Genomic DNA, 24026 nt, shown 5'->3' with positions numbered 1-24026 from the left:
AAAAAATACAAGTCAGCTGACTAAATCTTTGAAAATCATAATAATCTGAACACAAAAGAAGCAGGCTTTTAATTTACTAGATTGGTTCAGAAATCGTAACTAAATCAGTTTTGATTATTAAATATACAGGTGTTATTAGTGCAATTAAAAAAAAAACCCTAAAATGCAAGCCCATTCTCTGTCATCTTATCACTTCACGTGTCCTTCCTCCTTCTCCAGTGTTTTTTGGTATTCCAGTCAGAGAAAGCCTTAAAAAGATTTTCTTCATATTCTGGATTCTACTTCTTGTTTGACTTCTTTACTTCAAGCTCTTTCCACCTGCTTTTTTTAAACTTAAATTCATCTCTAGCTGAAGAATATATCTCTCAGGGCCTGGTGCAATGGCTCAATGACTAAATCCTCACCTTGCAAGTACCAGGATTCCATACAGGCACCTGTCCTTGTCCAGGCCACCCTGCTAATTAGAAAAGCAGTAGAGGAGCGTCCGAAGCCCTAAGACCCTGCATCTATGTGTGAGATCCAGAAAAAGCTCCTGCTCTCAGATCGTCTCAGCTCCAGCCTTTGCAGCCATTTGTGCAGGGAAGCAGCAGCTGTCCTCTCTCCATAAATCTGATCTGTCTTTCCAAAAAAAAATTTTTTTGAACTATAAATATTAAAAAAATAATAATGTTTTGTCTCTCAGTGTAGTCCTTCCTAGAGAAAGATGTCTCCTGAAGCTTTAATACATGGCGTTGTATCTACTGGGTCATTTAGTTGACACTGTATCAGATGATATCATGAGTGTAACTGAATCCATAAATGTTTTGTTGTATTGATCTCTACTGTCTATTTAAACCATGTGTTACATTCAGCTCATTCATCTTTACTGTTCTTAAACTGCAAATATATTGAGTTATTACTATGTTTTGAATCTCATATCATGAAATATTGTTTGATACATCACATGCATATAGAAATGAATAAAAGTATGTGTTATTAGAAGAAAAGTGATGACATATTGCCTATTAATGACCCTCTTGTCTCAATCTGCATAATCAAGTTGTCATACCCATCAATGTGCTAAAGCCTACATGTTTCAAAGTGGCATTTTTTATTCTCACATGAGCTAAAGACTAGTTTGGAATCCGAGCACATGCATGAGTAGATTATTAGAGGTCCCTGAAACGCATCTCAGGTAAATATTTGGAATCAACTGAGAAATATATTCTTAAAGAAGCATAATGGGAGATATGAAAATTCAGAAACGTCTTTTCTCACACTTAAAATGACTGGTGAAAAATACTGCTATCTCAGCAAGAAGTGGTTTACCATTAATTGTGTCATTTTATAGGAGAATGTTGGAATTTATTTTTGATTTTGAATCCTTATGTAAAAATCAATTATTTTTAATATAAAATACCGATTCCAACCAAAATTTTTACATTTTTATAAAAATATGTTATATGATCCCTTCTATTCATGACTTTTCTAGTCTATCCATGAAGTAATATAGAAATGAGAATTTAAGCATATTGAAATGTGATCTGCATTAATATACTCTTTTATTTTACCTTTTGATTGTCTAAATCATTTGATATAGGTGGTTTAGAAAAAAAATACTTTGAATTTAAAATATTGCTTATGGGTATCAATTAGGCAATATGTCTAAAAAATAGAGTGCACATGTGAACTCCTTACTGGCAATAGAGAACTGAAAAGCAGAATAAAATAAATGATAAATATAATCAATCACTATAAGAAATGCTTTGCATTTATATTGTTGAATCAGTTGATGATTTTGTTTTCCAATTAATTCAGCAATTCTATTGATTTATATAATAATAATGTTAACATTTTTAATTTATCTCTTTCAATATGTATTGCCTGGAAATATCTGAAATACAGTTTAATCCTATGAAGAAAAAAGCAACCAAGCATTTAAGCTTCTGTTTTTAAGTTGTCCCAACTTATTTTAATTTGTAAAATTAATTTGAATGTTTTATATTCTCATTTTTAATACCACATTACCTTTAACATATATTCAAACTAAAATTTTAAAAATAATTTATTTATATTTAAAGGGATGATTAACTGAGAGAAACTGAGAGAAAGAAAGATTTGCAGCCACTGTTTCATCTCCCTGGCAGCTACAATGGCCAGAGCTGAGCCTATTGGAAGCCAGGAGCCCCAGCTAGGAGCCCCAGCTAGAAGCTTCTTTGGGTCTCTCCTATTGGAGCAGGAATGACACTTCAAGAGCTGATTATTGTATACAGTAGTTTTTCTCTCATTCCTACATCCCAGTTATTGAAGTTTTATGTAAAGGAGCATTAAGTCTTTGAATTTGAAGAGAGCTGAGGAATATGGCATGGTGTAAGCTTAACGAAAAACAAAAAGAAAGAAAAAAATGGAAAAGGGTAGGGAAGTGAAAGGAAAGGAAAAGAAGGGAGAGGAGAGGAAGCAATGGGAGGGAAGCGGAGGGGAGGCAAGGAGAGGCAAAGGAAAAAAATTACAAAGATGGTAGATGGGAGGTTTGCAGGGGAAGGATTACTATTCTCCTAAATCTGTTGTAAAATTATTCACTTTATATGAATAAAATAATTTTTGAAAAATTATATTCCAAACTTAAATTAATTACAGTAAATAATATTTAATATTGACTTTTAATTTCACAAGCTCTCTTATAATTTATAAATGTATGCATCCAATAAATCAATAAGTGACTTTGAAAGAATCTTGAGTGGAAAGCATGTAAAAAATTACGTGATGTTTACATATAAAGGTATAATTTGTATTGATTATATTTCAGTAGTAACATATTGACACAAAAATTTTATAGCAAATGTAGTTTACTCAAACTTTTTCTAAATGTAGTTTACTCAAACTTTACTATTCTGTCTGGAACAAATCACTAACTCAGAATATTTTACCCTGCCATATTCTGTTCTATTTCATGCTAGGTACATATTCCAAAATAAAATTACCGAGATGACTTTTCTTAAATGAATTGATTTGTTTCAAATTAATTTTTAGATATTTGCTCTTTGTATTTTTATTTAATTTACAAAAACCAATATGCTGTCCAAGATTAGTAAACTTGACTTATGCGTGTAGATCATCTATTTTAATTTTATAAACCAAACTATAATTCTTTTAATAAATGAAAAATTCAAAAGAGATTGCTAAGACTGCAATGGTAAGCTAGTTTGCCACTGAATGTTTGCAGGCCATTATCTCCAATGGAATAATAAGTTGATGCAACAGTTTTCTTCATTGAATCAGTTTCTCTTATCCAGTGATAGTTCTCTATTGACTACTACGCATAAAAATAGGAAAGAAAAAATGAGTTACATAATAAAAAATGAACATTTTAATTGAATGTAAATATTAAGTTAAAGGAAATGGAAGCATAAATATATAAGAATACAAACTCCACAGACTTTCAGGATCAAAAGTTAGGGGGAAAGATTTCTATTGATTAGAATTGGGCTGGTAGAATGCACAGTGCATCCCTTATTCACGCTTGATTATTCAACTTAAAACTCCACTTTAGCAACTGGGACTGTTCACCAAATGGGCTGTGGAGTAAACTAAACTGAAATGACTCATTGACCCAGGTAAGAGTTGTACAATGGGAAAACAACCAAATGGAAAAAGCATTAACCAAACACACCTGAGGCTGCTAAGAGGTTCCATTATCACCATTTCCACAATACTCTAAATTCAAAGGACACTGATATAGTTTATGAGACAATGATAATCATATATGAATTTTAAATTGAATTAACCAATACAGTCTAACAATTTTGAATTCACTTGAGTAATATACATGATATTCATTTTAGTAGATGTAAAGATCAAATATTAATGTTACAATGATCCAAAAAAGATTATACTCAAACACAATTTAAAAAGGAATAAATGTATACTGTTGCTAAAGGGTAAATTAATCAATTCTTTCAATAATCAAATCTTTCAATATTTCTTAAGGTACAACATTAGTGGTCATGCATTCCACCTGTAGAATGCATAATCCTTAACTGTCATAATCTCCAGTTTATCATTACATTATGAAATTATTTTGATTAAAATAAAACACATGATTTGCCACATATGAAGGAATGTATATCTCAGAAAATGGCCTCTTGCTTGTGTCTCATTTCTAAGTCATGTATATTTTTAAAATATTCTCACAGACATTTATTGCCATCAAATAGATGCCCAAACATTATTTGATTAAATTATCTTTCAGGACACTCGTGATTATTAAGAAACAGATTTGATTACTAAAACAGATCTTGCATTTTACAAATTCAATATACAAGATAATGTTTTAAATAGAAAAAGACAAAACAGAAATCATGGAACTATATCAAGGATGTCAAACATTTCTAGAAGGCTTAGTGAGAGAAATCAATATGATAAAAATGGGAAGGATGGAAATCCAATAATTCCTATTCAGAGATGACCTATATTTCACACAGGAAAAACAAAACACCAATAGCCTGCTGGAACTAGATACTGGTGTAGGCCAAGACCTGAGAAACACAAGGAATTAAAGCAAACCAATCCAATCAAGAATGACCACTTCTCAAAGGATGAATTCAAAATGCCCAAACAACAAATAAAAAAGCTTAGATAAATAACCAACAGGAAAACATAAGTAAAACTCCAGAGATTTCTCTTCACATAACGTGGAATGGCTATCTTCTAAATTAACAAAAAAACAAAACAAACAAACAAAAAAAAACCAGACATGCTGGTGCGAATATGAAAAAAATTACACTAGTCTGCTCTTATGGAATTGTAAACTAGAACAACCATTAAGAAAAACAGCATAAAGTTTCCTCAGAAATCTGAAAATAGAGTTAACATATAATCTAGTGAGTATCACTCCTGGGGATTTACCAGATAAGATAGAAGAACATCATTGTTACACATATATTTGCTGCAACCTAATTCATAATAGGTAAGATATGGATTGATGACTACAAGTATCTTTACAGCTATAGAACATTACTCACACAAAAATATAATTTAATTCTCCTTTGCAACGAAACGAATGCAACTATAAACCATCATGTTTATGAAATAAAGCAGTCTCAAAATATAAACGTGTTTTCCACCGAAATTCGATGCCTTGGAGCAAAACTGGTATTTTGAGATTTGGTTATTATTTAAGTCCTCATCTTTGCCTAAAACAAAAATGGTCTTGCCACACATTGCTAATTGAGATCTGTGTTTCCTAGAAGGTTAAATTTGTAAGTGTAATATAAATGGAAAGTAACAATTAAAAAAAATAGAAAAGAGAGGATGGGAACATGTGTAGGAGGAGGATATGGCCGGAAGTCTCATTGTGATCTTACATCTGTAGATCTTGTAGGGACAAAAACTCAAACCAAAAAGCCTACTGCAGCACAATGCTTATAACTGCTGCTTCTGTAAACCAGCTTGCTTGCATGCTCTTGCTGGGAACGTCTGTGGGTGATGTGTTCTGGGAACCAGAAGGGCATAACCTAGGTACTTGTAAGAGACATTAGCCCCGCAGGCTCTTGCTGGGGACATCTGGGAGCAAGGACTTGCAAAGCAATCAATGGAAATAGAGAAGGAGAAGGGTGATGAAAAGAAGGCAACAATGTATGAGATAGACACATGTCAACTTTGAATGATAGATAACAGCACTAGTCAGCATTTTGCGGCTGTAGTGAAATGCATCAAACCACTAACTTAGCAAGGAACAGGAAGTTCACTCCAATTTTTCAAGTCTGCATTTTCAAGTTTAAGATAACAGTGAATCATTGGTTTGGAGAGTGATGGATAGCTATCACAGAAAACAAGCAGATAAAACATGACAATGGTGAGCCAGGAGATAGTGGTGTGTGTCAAACAGGCCTTTGTCACAATTCTGTCACAAGAATTCAAGGTGATCATAAGAAATCATCCTTACGAGCATATTTCTAGAGATCCAAGGAACTCTCATTTTTGAATCAATTTTATAACCCATCACTATCTTAAATTACCACTTTGGGGTTTTAGCTCAAATAGCAATATATTTTGTTCTAAGAGAAAAAATCTGAGTAAATAGAAGTTAGGAGAGTTTGGGTGACCAAGAAAGACAAGAGTTTAGAACTTTGTTTGGGAAATGTTGCTACAGTTGTCCAAATTGGAGGGTCTCAGGGCATCACATTTTTCTTTCAGGAGAAAGCAGAGGCTGAATCAAAGTTCAGCAGCAATGTCTTCTTGAAAAGTGAGAGAGTGTGCCACTGAACATGATGGTATGGAAAGAGGGCTTTTGGCATTTGGGTTTCTCTTTTGTTGGAGTCATTGCCAAACTTGCTCCAAGTGATAAATTAACTCAAAATTCATAGCATTTCCATTTTGATAAAAGTTTTAATTATAAAAAAGTACTAGAAATTAAAACCCTTGATTCTCATTGTCTAGGGACCTACATTAGAGGAACATTTCCTTGGTAACCTCCTGCCTTATGTTTATGTCAGAGTGATAAACCTAATTGGTCGGGCAGAAAGAAGAAGTTGCTGGAGGACACCATTATGCTTTGGGAAAACCTGCAACATTCCAGCGTTTTAAAGTTTGAGGAATAAAAATATAATTAAATTTAATGGTGAGGAGCACAATTATCAAGTCCAATCACCAGCAAATTAAAACAACAGATTATAACATAAATGTTTTAGGTGATTAGATGAGGTATTTTCATCTCACTATGCCAGATATTTGCCTTTCTTTCTTCTTTTTAGATTTATTTATTTTTATTGGGAATTCAGATTTACAAAAAGAAGGAGAAGCAGAGCGATCTTGAATTCATTGCTTCAGTTCATACTGACTGCAACTGCCAGTGCTGAGTCCAGCTTAAGCCAGGTTCCAGGAACTTCTGGCTCTGCTACATGGGTGCAGGTTCCCAAGGTTTTGAGCCATCTTCGACTGCTCTGCTGGCCTCTCCCAGGGAGCTGCTTGAGAGCTGGAGCATCCAGAACACGACCCGTCACCCATTCGGGTTCTCAACATGCAAGACAAGGATTTAGCCACACACTGTTTTCAGACCCAGCCCTTATTTCTAAACTGAAACAGAATATAGTTAAATAATTGTAATGTCGTTTATAATGTCTTCAAAATACAATACCGCTATTTAAATGGCAATGTTCCCTTTCTTCTCCTAAGGTTAACTCCTGGAATTAAGGGAAAATAAATTTCTGTTATTCCAGTCTGTGGAGTTGGGCTAGAACATCCTGAGCTAAAGAAGATCATCTGTATTTTGATTGTTATTTTCTGAGAAAAGCTTCCTCTGCCATCAGAGTATCTGTGACTTCCCTAAAATGTCAACTGCTTGGTGTATTATACTTCTGAAGTTCCTCTGCAATTGTTTTCTCTTGTTGCTGTTGTTGATCAGGATCATCTTCTCGGTATAAAAGGATTTTAAGAACATCATTTGCTACTTCAGCTTTATTTATTTTTCATAAATATATATCTGAATTCCTCTAACATACATATTTTTACTTACATATCATTTTCTCAAGATTGAAATTATGCAGTTCTGAGACGGAGCAAGCATTTTCTAATAACCCAAATGTGAAGTTCTTTCTTTCTTCAAACTCCCTTAGCTATCTACATCTGGTGTATTTCTCTCTCTTTTTTTCAGATGCTTCAGATCATATATAAACCTCAACATAAACCTTTGTATGTATATGATATTGTATGTGTTACGTGCATATGAAAAATTAGTCGCAACTTCCACAGGATCGGAAAAGGCTTAGACTAACACTATTTTAGGATAATTTTACACTTCCAGGGAGCAAGGCATGGCAAAGAATTTGAAATGAAGTAAGGGAAGAGTTCAAACGGAAAGGGAGTCCCCGGGCACATGCATATTTACAGGAGAAATACTTTGCTTTTTCTACATGGATATCACCAGCGAAGCTAAAGAACCGATTTCACATTCATGCATTCTGCTTCAGATGTCATGTGGTATGTGATATGTAAGGAAAGGAATTCAGATGTTGGCTCCCTTTCATAGAAGTTGGTGTTCACACCAGGGGAGATGGTGACCTACACTCCTGCAGTTCACCCCCTATCTGACGCTGCTGCTGCCACAGAAACCCGTTCGCCTCAGTTGTCTCTGTAGCACCATCTCCTGCAACTATCACACGCAAATTCAAACAAAAACATCACAGCGTAATTATCTGTGTTAAGAGCATAAATTGTAACAGGACATGTTACCCTCAACTCTAGACAATCTTACTACATATGTGAATTAGTGAACAGAAATCTAAAGCTTATCCCATCATTTCTTGCCAAAGTGTACAATCATGGTGCATTGAAGCTGAAAGCTATAACTGTTTTTGTTTTGTTTTGTTTTATTTTGTTAATAAGAAGTAATAATAAGTAATGATAATAAGTAATAAGGATAAGCTCATTTCCAGGTTAACTGATACTAAGTAAAGAGTTACATATCAATACACAGGTGTGCTAAATATCAAATCATTAGCTTGAGTAATTTGAATGTAATAATTCATTATTTTGGTGCAATTTATTGTTTTCCTTGGATTTGTTGTTTCTTTCTGTTGAACTTTTTTTTTTCAAGTAGCATGCATCCTTGGAGCTAGAAGATAATGTCTTATGTATTCTGTCTTTAATTCCCTGACACCCATTGGAGCATCTGGCTCCTGGATTTGGCCTGGCCCAACCTCAGCTGTTTTGGAGGCTTGGGGGTGAATCATTCACAGGCAATAATTTATGCACATTCACTCATTTGGTTAACTAGCAGTATGTGAGTGGTTATTATCTTGGAAAAAATACTTTGTTCAATAAAGCCTGGTGAAGATGTGACTTTCACAAAATCGAAGCAGCACACACACACACACACAATATTATCCACTATTTTTCAATATATGTCTTTAATAAAATACATATTTGTATAAGAATATTAAAGTTAATATTTGAAATGTAGCAAAAATAAAATACAAATTCAATCAAATATAATAAATCTTAAAAAAGAAAATATAGTATATAATGTTGTTTTAGATAAATGCCACAATCCAGAGTGAGACACAAATAAATGTTGATTAATGTTCCCTGGAAAAACACTCGAGGATGGCCCAAAGCCTTGGGACCTTGCACCTGTGTGGGAGACCTGGAGGAGGTTCAGGCTTCTAGCTTCGGATTAGCTCAGCTCAGGCTGTTATTGCCACTTAGGGAGTGAATCAATTGATGGAAGATCTTCCTCTCTGTCTCTTCTCTGCTCTGTATATCTGAGTTTCCAATAATAATAATAAAACAAATCTAAAAAAAATTTGTCAGTGAGATATGGGAGTCTAAACCTTTTGTTTAGCATACTAACTTTTGTTTTTGAAGATTTAATAATTGTATTTGTTGGAAAGACAGATTTACAGAGAGACAGAAAGACCATCCATTCATTGGTTCACTCCTCAAGTGGCCGCAACTGCTAGGAGCTGAGCTCCCACACACAGTCAAAAGCCAACAGTCTCTTTTGGGTCTCCCATTCAGGCGCAGGGTCACAAAGCTTTGGGTCATCCTCTATTGCATTCCTAGACCACAGGTAGGGCACTGGATGAGAAGTGGAGCAGCCAGAGCACAGATGGACTCCAACATGGGATCCTGGACATGCAAAGTGAAGATTTAGCCACTAGAGCATCGTCCCAGGCCCACACTACCTACTGATTTTTGACTAATTAACTTGCAGCATAAACTCAGTTAAATGATTTTACTTTTTAGTATATGTATTGCTAAAGCTAGCACTATTTTGACTTTTTTTTTACAAAATTTTATTTTATTTTTATTGGAAAGACAGTTATACAGAGAAGAGTAGAAGACACAGAAAATATTCTGACCCTTGATTCACTTGCCTAGTGACCACAACAGCTCAAGCTGAGCTGACCCAAAGCCAGGAGCACAGAGCCTCTTTCGAATCTCCAATGTGGGTGCAGGCTTCCCAAGGCTTTGGACTGTCCTCGATTATTTTCCAGGCAACAAACAAGGAGCTGGATGGGAAGCAGGGCCGCTGGGATACAAACAGGCGCCCATATGGGATCCTTGGTGCATGCAAGGCGAAGACTTTAGCCTCTAGGCTACCACGCTGGGCCCTATTTTTACTTTTTAAACACAAAGCTTATAAAAGCAGTTTTTACTGATGAGTATAAATTTAAGAAAAAAAACTTCATTCATTCTTTATCATATCATTTTAGTAGAAAAGTCGAGACTAGGTAAATTACTGAATATATCCTGTATTTTGACCATGTATAGAAAATATGTAGTACATTAAGAAGGTCAACGATAACAATTAATACAATTAGCTTAATATAGGAAAACATTGGGCCCGGCGCAAGAGCCTAGTGGCTAAAGTCTTTGCCTTAAACTCGCCAGGATCCCATTTGGGTGCTCATTCTAATCCCAGCAGCCCCTCTTCCGATCCAGCTCCCTGCTTGTGGCCTGGATAAGCAGTCGAGGACAGCCCAAAGCCTTGGGACCTTGCGCCCGAGAAGGAGACCCAGAAGAAGTGCCTGACTCCTGGTTTTGAATTGGCTCAGTTCAGGCTATTACCAGTCTCTTGGGGAATGAATCATCGGATGGAACAGAAAATAAGCAACCGTGCTGGTTAACAAAATTTTGAAATTACACAGGCCCAGAATGTCTGCCAGGTGTTGGCTGCTTTTCTTCCAACAGTGTAACACTTGCCGGGGTACAAAGCAACCTAGACAATACCTATAGCTGGGATTAAACTCAATTTGCTGTAACATATTTTACTATTTTCTTCTGTAAAATCAGAAGTAATGTCTACTCCTTAAGGGCTTCTTTTAGTAGCTTGAATTTCCATCCTCCTGCATAGAACAATCTATGTAGGACTTGCCAATATCGAACCTTTTCCAAAAATAAACAAAAACTTTCCAGTTTAGTTCAATATTTTTCATCAATTCTCTACTCACTATCTTCAGCTGTTGTCTTCAGTATTTTCCTCAAATTACTTAATAGAGGTTAAATTTGTTTATCTTTTTCTGGTGTGCTAGGATGAAAGGTCAGGCTATTGATTTGAGCTTCATTAGTAGCTAAAGGCACCTCTTAATAGTACATTGTACATCAACAGTAATTGAACTTATATATAATCTTTAAATGCATATGAATAAAACTTATTTGAACATTCCACATAATTAAGTATACACACATAGAAGAGCTAAATTTAGAAAAATATTTTATGAGAAACAGTTAAAGCAGAGAGCATACACAAACACAAAATGAAAGTAACCAATTGAAACATAGTGGAACATAAGATGTACAAAATCTTTGAGGTTAGGATGGCTTTGCAGTGCAGTAGGCAAAGCTACTGCCTATCACACTGGCAACATAAATGCATACAGCTTCATGTTCTGGATGTTCTATTTCCAATCCTGCCCCAATGATGGCCTTGATAAAGCTATGATATTTTGTCTAAGTGTGTTTGTTCCTTTGCCACCCATCTGGGGGATGAATATGACGTTCCTGCCTCCTGACTCTAGCCTGGTCCACTGCCTACTGTTGAGCTGAGTGGACCAGTGGATAGAAGACATCTCTGTGTCCCTGGAACTCTCTCACAGAATACTTTACAGAGATTATCTTTATCTCATACAGATTGTTCAGGTTGGTATTTATAATGGCACTTTTTAATTTGCTTACTACATTGGAATCACTTGTTAGGAGCCACAGATTTATGGGCCTTCGACTTAGCATGCATGACAGCCTGTTGAGTTGCAAAGCCTGCCTTGGGCAAGCAGGGCCACAGCAAGCAGGACATTGGGCCAGAATACCATGTGTAAAGCAAGAGGAATAGAACCTCCACCCTTGTTCCTGTTCAAATGATTAGTTCCTCCCCTAATTTGATACAGATGATTAGGTCCTCCCCTGTTTCAATATAGATGATTAGTTCCTTCCCTGCTTCAGAAGATAATTACTTCCAGGAAACCACTCCCCTTCTCCCCCTCCCCTAGAGAAGAAGGTATATATATGAGGAGTAAAATAAAGAGCAGGAGGCACTCTTTTCCATCAAGTACATGTGTCCGTGTGTTTCTTGGGCCAGCAGCCCCGGGGCTAGCAGCCCGGCATTCCCAATCCACCCTCAGGGTTTGAGCATCGTGTCCTGCAGGTCGAGACAATCACTGAATGTAATTATTAACATGCACACATACAAGCAACGCATCAATTTATTATGGACATTTATTCCAATATACACAATGTTTAGTACCCAAAATGCCTAAAGTATAGCCCAACTTCTGCTCGCAATTCTAATTTATTGTTCAGGCATAACTGAGGAGGCAGCAAGTGCTTGCTCACATGGAGATTTTTATTGGCTATTGACATCCAGCTATGTCCTACTTCAACCATGGTTGTTATGGGCACTTGATGGGTGAAACACCACAAAGGACTTCTGCTTTCGTAATTCCTGCTTTCTATGAAACACATAAGATAAATAACAGAGAATTGGGCGCGGCGGCGTGGCCTAGCGGCTAAAGTCCTCGCCTTGAACGCCCCGGGATCCCATATGGGCGCCGGTTCTAATCCCGGCAGCTCCACTTCCCATCCAGCTTCCTGCTTGTGGCCTGGGAAAGCAGTTGAGGACGGCCCAAAGCTTTGGGTTCCTGCACCCGTGTGGGAGACCCGGAAGAGTCTGGAAGAGGTTCCGGGTTCCCGGCTTCGGATGGGTGTGCACTGGCCCGTTGCAGCTCACTTGGGGAGTGAATCATCGGATGGAAGATCTTCCTCTCTGTCTCTCCTCCTCTCTGTATATCTGACTTTGTAATGAAAATAAATAAATCTTTAAAAAAAAATAACAGAGAACTGCTTAATTCTTGACGAAATAATATGATTGAGCGTATACTTCAAGTGCATTGTTTTTTATGATTTTTCAATTATTATATTTTATGTAATGCATTATTAGTGTTTTTTTACTCTAACTAAAGCATATATGACGGACTTCTTTAGAGGGAATATCCTTTATTTCAGTTCTGCATGTTGCAGTCTAACATGAGGCTGATCCAATCCAATCCAGTACAATACAATAGGTTTGAAAGAAGGAACACATGCGGATCCTTTAGAAAGAAAGACACATGGAATTCAGTCTATTTCCACTTCTTTGTGTCCCTCCTTACACAGGCGACTTGATACAATCACAGGACTCGCTCAGCCACTTAATTCACTTCAGTCACTTTCCAATAGCCCCAAATTCAGGCTGCACAAGTAGGTCAGATTGTCTCCTCTAGACTGTCAGTCATTATGAATCATCAATTATGATATCCCGAGGAGCCATGTCTTTTAAAATTTCAGATGCTGGGCCTGGTGCGGTGGCCTAGTGGCTAAAGTCCTCGCCTTGAACAACCCGGGATCCCATATGAGCGCCGGTTCTAATCCTAGCAGCTCCACTTCCCATCCAGCTCCCCTGCTTGTGGTCTGGGAAAGCAGAGGAGGATGGCCCAAAGCTTTGGGACCCTGCACCCGTGTGGGAGAACCTGGAAGAAGTTCCTCATTCCTGGCTTCGGATCAGCACAGCACCAGCCATTGCGTTCACTTGGGGAGTGAATCATTGGATGGAAGATCTTCCTCTCTGTCTCTCCTCCTCTCTGTATATATGACTTTGTAATAAAAATAAAATCTTTTAAAAAAAGAAGAAGAGGGCCCGGCGGCACAGCCTAGCGGCTAACATCCTCGCCTTGAAATCCCCGGGATCCCATATGGGCGCCGGTTCTGGTCCCAGCACCTCTGCTTCCCATCCAGCTCCCTGCAAGTGGCCTGGGAAGGCAGTCGAGGACGGCCCAAAGCTTTGGGACACTGTACCCGTGTGGGAGACCTGGAGGAGGTTCCAGGTTCCCAGCTTCGGATCGGCACGCACTGGCCCGTTGGGGCTCACTTGGGGAGTGAATGATCGGACGGAGGTTCTTCTTCTCTGTCTCTCCTCCTCTCTCTGTATATATGACTTTGTAATAAAATAAATAAATCTTTAAAAAAAAGAAGAAGAAATCCTTTATTACACTTGACATCATCTGCACAGCTTGACCATAAATGGATGACTAGAACCAGCAGGCACAAAATGAGTAATAATAGAGCTGAATGGAATGCATCTCAATGAAGAGTCGTAGGACATCTGTAGACTATATCTAAAAGCAGAACATACATTCTCTTTGAGCTGCCGTCAGACATTCACCAAGATATTCCACATTGTGGTGTATAATACAGATCTTAACAAATTTGAGAAAATAAATAAGTTTCATATCAAAATAGAATTAAAGCAGAAACCAAACCCAGAAACACAACCGAATAAACACAGTATACTTGAAGGTTAAACAGCTTATGCTCAAATAACACAGAGAAGGAAGAAAATTAAAGAGAATTAAAAAAATACTTTTGAATTTAAATGAAAATTTAAAAAAAGTAGGATACATAGTAAAAGCAAGTTTTAGAGGAAAAATTGTAAGGTTCACTACATAATTTAGGGACCAGGATATATGTGTGTCAGAAGCCACTTATTGCAAAAGATCCCACCTCAAATGGGCACTGGTTCAAGACCCACTTTTACTTCTGATCCAGTGCTCTGCTAATTAGCCTGGGAAAGCATTGTAAGATGGCGCAAGTAGTGTGGGCTTCTGTCCCTCTAAGGGAGACCCCGAAGCTCCTGGTTCCTGGCTTCAGCCAGCCACTGCCTCAACTGTCTCGACCATATACAGAGTGTCCCAGCTCGCGCTCTCTCCCTCTCTTCCTTACAAGTAACACCAGTTAAAATATTAGGAAAAAAAAGAAAAACATAAAGACACTTACTAAAGGTTCTATTTTAGAAAATAAACAAAAAAGCATGGAATGTGAAAGCACATATGTCAAAGTAAACATGAGAAACAAATCGTAAAAACTAGAGCAGAAAGGAAACCAAAAACTTATTCTCTGAAAAGATGAGTAAAATTGATGCTTGGAAATCCTTATTTAGAATTAGGAAAATGTAGGAACAAGCCATCTTTGATTAGATGAATAAATTTTGAAAATGTGGTACATCCAGACAATGACGTTTTCTTCACTGCTCAGTGTGAATGATGCAATAGACTGCAATAGACACATAGAAATAGCAAATGCAATTTGCCAATTGAAACTATGTAATAGAACTCACACTATGTAACATTATGGAAGTGACTCTTCTGCTGAAAGGGTTAAGCAAATACTGACTACCAGGGCTTGGGAGAAAGAAGTAGGTAGAGGGATATGGAACACCAAGGCACTAGGAAACTTCTATGTAATAAAACTGTTCTGACTAATATAGCAGTTGTGAAAACATGATATTATGTACTTGACAAAATCATTCAATTAACAGCTTGACTCTCAACTGTGGGTTTTGAACACTAACAGTATATCAGCGTAGGTGTATCTATTGTAACACCCCACATTTTGGCGCTTTGTAATTTGTCAGTGGGGCAGCATGTTTGTGTAAGATGAGTGTAAAAGACATAGGGAACTTTGTTATTTATTGTCATCTAAGACATGAAAAAAAACATATTTAAAATATTAAATATTTGTTATATAGAATTGTAAACAAATCTGTATCAGCAATACCTGAAACTGGAAATGTAGTATATAATATGCATTTTTACATTGCTAATGTTCATGAAACAAATTTTATTCCAACAATTCTTATTGCTAATATCTACAATATGACTTACTAGGAAGGTTTTCCTGAATATTTACAGCCAGAAAAGCCTATTGGAACATAGAAATACTAAGAATTAAATTACTTCAATGTACTTCGGACATGCTTGCTTCATCTTGGCAACATGTCTGTAGTCTCATTAATAACCATGTTTGTGGCAGTAGGAGCAGACTCATATAGACTTGTAAGGACGAAATAGAATTTTACTAATACTTAATATATATTCTCCTTACATATTATTCAATAAATGCAGAAATTTAAAAGCTATGACATTTAATATTTAAGAAAAGTTACTTAAAAATAACTTTATGAATAGGAAAGCATATAAATTGGAGGTCATCTATAGAGTAAAATAAATTCAGTGTTGTGATTTATGTGTCTCACAATACAAAAGTAAGCCTAAAAATTACCCTCAACTCCATATGCATATTAATCCAGTTATCGATGTGAATCTAACCTATTTCTGTCATTGTGGCTGTTCTATTTGCATTTCTATTCTTCAGTCACTTCTCATTAATGGACTGGTTATGTTACTGTCATTTGATGACTTCTGCTTTGTCATTTTACTTCATTAACTGATTATTCTCTAATTACTGTTTTATGCCACTGTTTGATTCATCAACTTTTAATGTTCTGCTTAATTGACTTCTTAGTTTAAGTGATGTTGGGAAATATGTGGCTGAATTTGTCATTTACCTTCTGTAGTCTGGTGCCGAGGTTATTTTGATGGTTTCCATTTCTAGATTTGCAAAATCAAGGAAATGAATTTTAATTTCGTTCACAAGTTTTCATTAATATTGTGTTAGTTCTTCAATACCTTGCCAAAAGGCAAATATATACCTTTGATATTTAAATGTTGTTATTTTTCATTTTTATTTAGTGATATTTCAGTTGACCAGTTAAGCATTTGCAAAAGAGGCTGTATGAAAAAAAGGTAAAATATGAGCAGAGAACAATACAAGCTTCCTGGTGTCTGTTCTAAAAATGGCAAGCCCAAGGCATGATGTCTGTAGCTGACAGCACATCAGAGGAAGACAGACATTCTTGAACTAATAAGTACATAGCTATTCTGTCTTATCACTCTCCTGGTCCACAGAGATCTCCTGATGACACGGAAGGTGTATCAGCATTAGTGATGAAAAAAGTTTCCCTAAAATAAAAGCTGACATGTGCGCATCAGTAGACAGGACTCCTCTGGCACCCAGTTTCAATGTTGTTTCTGTCTCTGGCTCTGTCCTTTTCTAAATGTTTTCATTCTGCAACTCCATTATAACTTATTAATGACTCCCTAACCATTGAGAATTTTAAAAGGTCTGATGCATTTCTAGAAGATATTTGGAAAGCAATGACGGATTTCCAGAAAAATTTAGACAAAATAAAACCTTGACAACGTATATGATGACTTCTGGCTTGTCATAAAGTCCAGATTGGTCCACATATGAGAATCACAGTTGTTCTCATATCCGTTTAGTTTGAATAATTAACATAGTGGTTTTGTTTGATAATTGAGGGTAAGCACATGTATTTTAAGAGAAAGAAAAGAAGAAAAAAATCAACTTATTACAAGTTTCCTGATGATTCATTTTCTTGCAAAATAAAAAAAAAAAATATTTGTTACTTTCTGTCTTAAATCCACTAAAGTTTTAATAGATTATGAAAAGCATTTTTTTTTTTTTGTCCAGGAGCTATCAAATACAAAATAAATAAATATTTGGAATAATTGGAACACTATTTTGTTGCGAAAATTTTGAATTGTCTTTATTGTAAAATTCTACCATGACTGAATTTTGGAAAGGACTTGCTGGGATTTCAGTTATTTCATTAGCATATATTTATTCCTTAACTAAATAACACACCGTTCACTTCTGAAAGGCACAAATGCATAGGTTCCTAAATCGCTTTGGCTGTCTCGGGAGATCATGGCTCCTGGATTTAAACTGATTCATCTTCAGTCTTTGTGATTATCCGGGGAGTGAAGCTCTCTTTCTGTGTTTCTTCCTCTCTCTGAAATTCTGATGTTTAAATATACATAAAGAGAAAAATTTGAGTAGACTGTATTTTTAACATGTTTAAACTTATTTATATTTATTTGAACAGCAAATAGTTAAGAGAACTTACTTCTGATTCATTCTCCAAAATGCCACCAGCAGCTGAAAATAGCCTAAATTGAGAGCAGAGTCCTTGAATGCCATTTTAGGTAGGTGTGTTTTTTCAGATGAAAATTCATTGCTTTTATTAAGTATCGGTAAGCAAGCAAATTGCAATGACAAAGAAGCAATGAAGTATGAGGGCCAACCAGGGAAAGTACAGTAAAACGATGCCATGACAGTGATTTCTAACAGCATCTAAAGCGTGGATTTTAATGGCAAGACCTTTGCATTTCCGTAATCCACATTAGGTCTGAGATTGAAATTTGCTAACTACTTGAAAAACATAATTCATTTTCTCCATTACTTAAGATAGATCATGCTCAGTGTATCATGATAAAGGTCAGGAAATACTGAGTGAAAATCCAATTACGTCCGTTGCTTCCGCATCATCAGGTGGTCACATTTTAACCTATAGGTTGGAAAATGACATGGTGTCACTCTTGATGCCTAGATAATTTTGATTACTATGATAGCATCCATCTTCCCAACTGTCCTTGGCATATTCCTATTACTAAATAAGATTTTGTGTGTGTTTGCTTCTTTCCAAAAATGCATGAATATTCCTGGAGCAATGTTTCAGACCAAATAAATTAGTATCTAGAACTAATTACTCTAAATCAATAATTTTCCAAGTAACATAGGATATGTATGATTTATAATCCTGTTATGGCAGTTAATGTCAAAACGACATTATTGTTTCTTTAATGTCCCTCTTCTCTAAGTAGGATATAATCTGACTTGTTAATGCTTCAAGTGAAGATCAATTTCTCAAACAATTATATAAAGTCCAAGAGGAATAGTAATTATGAGATCTATATTTTAAGTGCTAGATATTTCTAAAATCTCAATACATCTAGATTTATAGTAAATGTTAAAAGCAGTCTCTTATCTCTAGCCTATGAGGATACTGGACAACTGAGTTTTCATCCCTCTTAATTCCTTCTTCATATATTGTTTATTGGTGGCGAAGGGTAATTATTGGTTGCACTTAAATTCAATTTAAATATTTTAACAAAAAAACAAAATACTTACCATTATCAAAATGAAAAATTTTAAGCACTTAAATACAGACCAATACTATTTTAAAAAATAGTCTTCTTGTTGGTTTTAAAGACCTCTGCAGATAGAAAATTCTGCAGTTGCTTGTAATTCCTACCTAAAATGGCATAATATTTCATATTTAGCTAACTCATAAACTTTATATAATTAAAAAAATCAAGATTGCTTAGAATTGGGCCTGGAGTGATAGCCTAGTGGCTAGTCTTTGCTTTGCATGTCCGGAATCCCATATGGGCACCGGTTCTAATCCCGGCAGCTCCACTTCCCATCCAGCTCCCTGCTTGTGGCCTGGGAAAGCAGACGAGGACGGCCCAAAGCCTTGGGACCCTGCATCCATGTGGGAGACCTGAAAGAAGCTCCTGGCTTCAGATCAGCACAGCACCGGCCGTTGTGCTCACTTGGAGAGTGAATCATGGGATGGAAGATCTTCCTCTCTGTGTCTCCCTCTCTGTATATCTGACTTTGCAATAAAAATAAATACATCTTTTTTTTTAGATTGCTTAGAATAACTAGCACAAAGTTATATTATATGACCTTTTATTATCTTGTATTATTAAGGAGTATGATTTTTAAAAATCATTTTTGAAAACTTCAGTATGCATGCAAATATTTCCCTTAAATTTTTCATTGTATAGTAGGTTGTAAAGCCCAGAAATATGGAAAGCCAACTCAATTAAGTACAGATTTTTTCTCTTTGAAGAATAAAATTTTCCATAGCATTTTAAATGTTTTTCTTTATTAAACCTGTTCAAAATTAACAAAGGCATATCATTGAATCTCCTTGTAAGAGATATTTTGCAATATGTCTGTATAGAGTAAGCAAAGACCCTTCAGCTTCAGAGACTTTGGGGGCTTGACCCGGGTAATGAATACACATGTATTCATGTACCAATGCCTATGTATTTCTATCCAAAATGAAACTGCTCAAAGTACACATTTCTGTATCTGAGAATTGACTCCTAACTAATGAAACAAACGAACAAACCAACCAAAGAAATCTTGAAAGTTTACCCTTCCCAGTTATCACAGCATAGAAATCAGTGTCAAAAAATAGCCATGTATATTTTTAACATTATTTCAATGCTGTTATATTTGCCATTCTATATTGAGCCAAATGTTTCCTATACAAAAAAATATGGACATACATTCCATCATTTATTTCAGGATCAATCATCTGTTCTATCTTCTTATTGTAGATTTCTGCCTATTTGAATAGCATATGAGTACATTAACTAAGAATGCAAAAAATGTCTAGATTCACAAGGAGTATATGTGATAAAGGTAGAATTACAATCTGCTTTTATGACTCAAATACACTGTACACATTACAGGATGCTATTTGATGTATCTATATCTAAGCTTATATAGCTTATATTAAAATGGTTAATTAATTTATTAATTTAAGCTATATTATATAGCTTATATTAAGTGATTAATATATATCAATCTATAATTTGCACATATTATTATTTGGGTTTTAAATCCACAAACTCAAATTGTGTAACTACCTTACTATAATTTTAACAACTCTAATTATCAAAGCATTTTATGGCTCCAACCAAAGTAAGTTCTCACTTTACCAATTGCATTTTCTTACTGTGTCCTTAACTCATGCCTGTGTTGAAAACTAGTTAGAGAATGTTAGATTATGAAAACAGAATTGCATCATAACTTATCCAGTATCAAACATGAGCAAATACACTAGCATACCATCATAATAAAAGGCCAGTGCACATGCTACAGATGAAAAATAAAAACAGAAGGATAATCAAGAAATAAAGACACTGAGAGTGTATTTTCTATACTGGAACCTAACAACTCCAAAATGTATTGCATAGTTTGGGGCTCTGTTGAAAAGAAGAGTCTTATTCTCGTCTTTTTGGTTTGTTTTGTCAAAGACAGTTAGTTTTTATATTTTGAATGTTATGATACAATTATATAGGGTCTGGGATTCCCCTCCTCCAAAACCTCACCTACTGACTTATTTTCCCCATTTTCTTACAATAATACAGTCCTTCATAAAAAATTATAAATCAGTTTGTTATTTATGTGTGCCCCAATATTACTTTTTGCAGCTCCCACTGATTTTTCATAAACTGCTTTGATTTTGCTGTAGAATATTTCTTTTATGCCTAGCTTGCTTAGCATTTCCAGCATAAAGTGGTGTAGGATTTTATCAAATGTTTTCTCTGCATCACTTGAGATGATCATATGGTTTTTATTTTTCAATTTGTTAATGTGATATATCTCACTTATTGATTTATGAATGTTGAACTACCCCTGCATGCCTGGGATGAATCCCACATGGTCTGAGTGAATGATCTGCCTGATGTGATGTTGGATCCTGTTGGCTAGTAATTTGTTGAGGATCTTTGCATCTATGTTCATCTAACATATTTTTTTAAAAGATTTATTTATTTTATTACAAAGTCAGATATACAGAGAGGAGGAGAGACAGAGAGGAAGATCTTCCGTCCCATGATTCACTCCCCAAGTGAGTCGCAACAGGCCGGTGCTGCGTTGATCCAAAGCCGGGAACCTGGAACCTCTTCCGGGTCTCCCACGTGGGTGCAGGGTCCCAAGGCTTTGGGCTGTCCTCGACTGCTTTTCCCAGGCCACAAGCAGGGAGCTGGATGGGCAGTGGAGCTGCCGGGATTAGAACCGGAGTCCATAGGGGATCCCGGGTAGTTCAAGGCGGGGACTTTAGCCACTAGGCCACCCCGCCAGGCCCCATCTAACATATTTGTCTGTGGTTTTCTTTTTCAGCTGTTTTTCTATCTGGCTTTGGTATTAAGATGATATTGGCTTCATAGAAAGAGTTTGGAAGGATTGTCTCTCTTTCTGTTGTGTGGAGAATTGGAGTAATTTCCTTTTGAAACATTTGGTAGAATTCATCAGTGAAGTTATCTGGTCTAGGACTTTTCTTGGTTGGGAGGGCATAAATTACAAATTCAATCTCCGTACATGTTATAGGTCTATTTCAGTTGTTAATTGCTTCTAGAATTAATTTTATTGGATCATATTAATAAATCAAAGAGCTGGTGTATTGAGAAAATCAACAAAATATACCCCTCACTAGCTCAACTAATCAAAAAAAAAGAAAGTAGGGAGAAGATATGTATCAATAGCATCAGAGACAAGAAAAGAAATATAACAACAGCTACATTGGACATACAGAGAGTTATTAGGAACTATTGCAAGCAATTATGCACAACCAAATCAGAAGACGTAGCAGAGATGGACATATTTGCGAACACATAAAATCCACCAAATCTATTCTGGTCTTTGTTTTTTAAAGATTTATTTATTTTTATTACAAAGTCGGATATACAGAGAGATAGAGAGACAGAGAGGAAGATCTTCCATCCCATGATTCACTCCCCACGTGGCTGGAACGGCCGTTGCTGCGCTGATCCAAAGCCGGGAACCAGGTACCTCCTCCAGGTCTCCCACACGGGTGCAGGGTCCCAAAGCTTTGTGCCGTCCTCGGCTATTTTCCCAGGCCACAAGCAGGGAGCTGGATGGGAAGTGGAGCTGCCAGGATTAGAACTGGCTTCCATATGGGATCCTAGCACGTTCAAGGTGAGGACTTTAGCCGCTAGGCCACGTTGCTGGGCCCTATTCTGGTCTTGAACCAAAACATCTTCAATTCAATTAATGATACATGGATGACTGAATCCTTGAAATCAATCTTAAATTGTACCTGTTCAATAAAATCAATCAAGTAATTGCCACGCATCTCTGTAACTGCAAAGCTTTTGTTTTCCTCTCAGATTTAACCTCAGTCCTATCACCAAGGCTCAGGTGTTGACGTTTTCTTTACTTGCTTATTGCAATTACTTTATATTTAATATTTACCTTTACAGTCTATTTTCTTGAATGATAAAGATGTATTACAATATTCTAAGAAGTAAAGCTAAGAGAAGTATGCTTAAGAAAATCCTTATACTGCAAATCATATATGTTTAATACTATTGAACCTTTAAGTCAAACTTGGAAACTTTGCTTTATTAATCATGTAAGAAACTCTGGTATACAAAACTAATGTTGTTACCACAAAACCCGCAAAGGCCAGTTATTCTGCTTCTTATAGCAAAGTGTGACATAATCATTGAATCTTTGAATCTTCAACATATGCTTTTAGATCTTATAACACTCAGAATAATCACTGCTGCTTTCTCTTGGATTCATGCAACTCTACACTTCCAAACCAAAAACAAACAACAACAACAAAAAAATACGTTTCTGGGTTCAGTTTAGACAAGAAGTCATCTGCAAACATCCCTTTATTGTCCTAACCTGATATGAGCACTCCTTTCTTTGCAATCTAAAATAGTTAGAATTTTGAATATGAAGAAAAACAAGGCAGAAAGCACTCTGGTTTCAACAGAAAAGGACTTGCAGAGTCATCTCCAACTTGACAGTCTGATTTTAGGACACTTTTTACATCTGTCTTACTTTCTGATCATTTATTCAAAAAATAAATGTAATGATGCTTTTCTATCTCTCTGTATCTCCTTTTTTTTTCTGTAAATCTGACTTTACAATAAACATAAAATAAGGGCCCTGTGCTCTTGTGCCTAGTGGATAAATGCCTCACCTTGAATGCACCAGGATCCCATATGGGCACCGGTTCTAATCTCGGTGGCCCCACTTCCCATCCAGCTCCCTGCTTGTGGCCTGGGAAAATAGCCGAGGACGGCCCAAAGCCTTGGGACCCTGCATCCGTGTGGGAGACCCGGAGCAAGTTCCTGGCTCCTGGCTTCGGATTGGCTCAGCTCCAGCCGTTACAGTCACTTGGGGAGTGGATAATTGGATGGAAGATCTTCCTCTCTGTCTCTCTATCTCTCTGTATATCTGACTTTGCAATAAAAATAAATAAATCTTTAAAGAATAATAATAAAATAAGTACTTTTTTGAAAGGCTAAATACTAGCTTGGCCGTTGCAAACTGTGTAATTTTGAGGTGGTGTTACTTACGTTGCATGTGTATACTGTGATACTCTCCTAATGTGTTTGATTGAAGATTAAGTTCTTTGATATATGTAAAGCACTTGGAACATTGCTGGAAGTTATGTAACTGTCCACAATTATAAAAATTTGTATTAATTAGGTGTATACACAATGTTTTATATGTACTTGATCATTGATACTATTGTT

This window comes from Ochotona princeps, chromosome 3 (genome assembly GCF_030435755.1).
Source record: "Ochotona princeps isolate mOchPri1 chromosome 3, mOchPri1.hap1, whole genome shotgun sequence".
Classification (NCBI taxonomy): domain Eukaryota; kingdom Metazoa; phylum Chordata; class Mammalia; order Lagomorpha; family Ochotonidae; genus Ochotona; species Ochotona princeps.
This window is presented reverse-complemented; position numbering follows the sequence as displayed.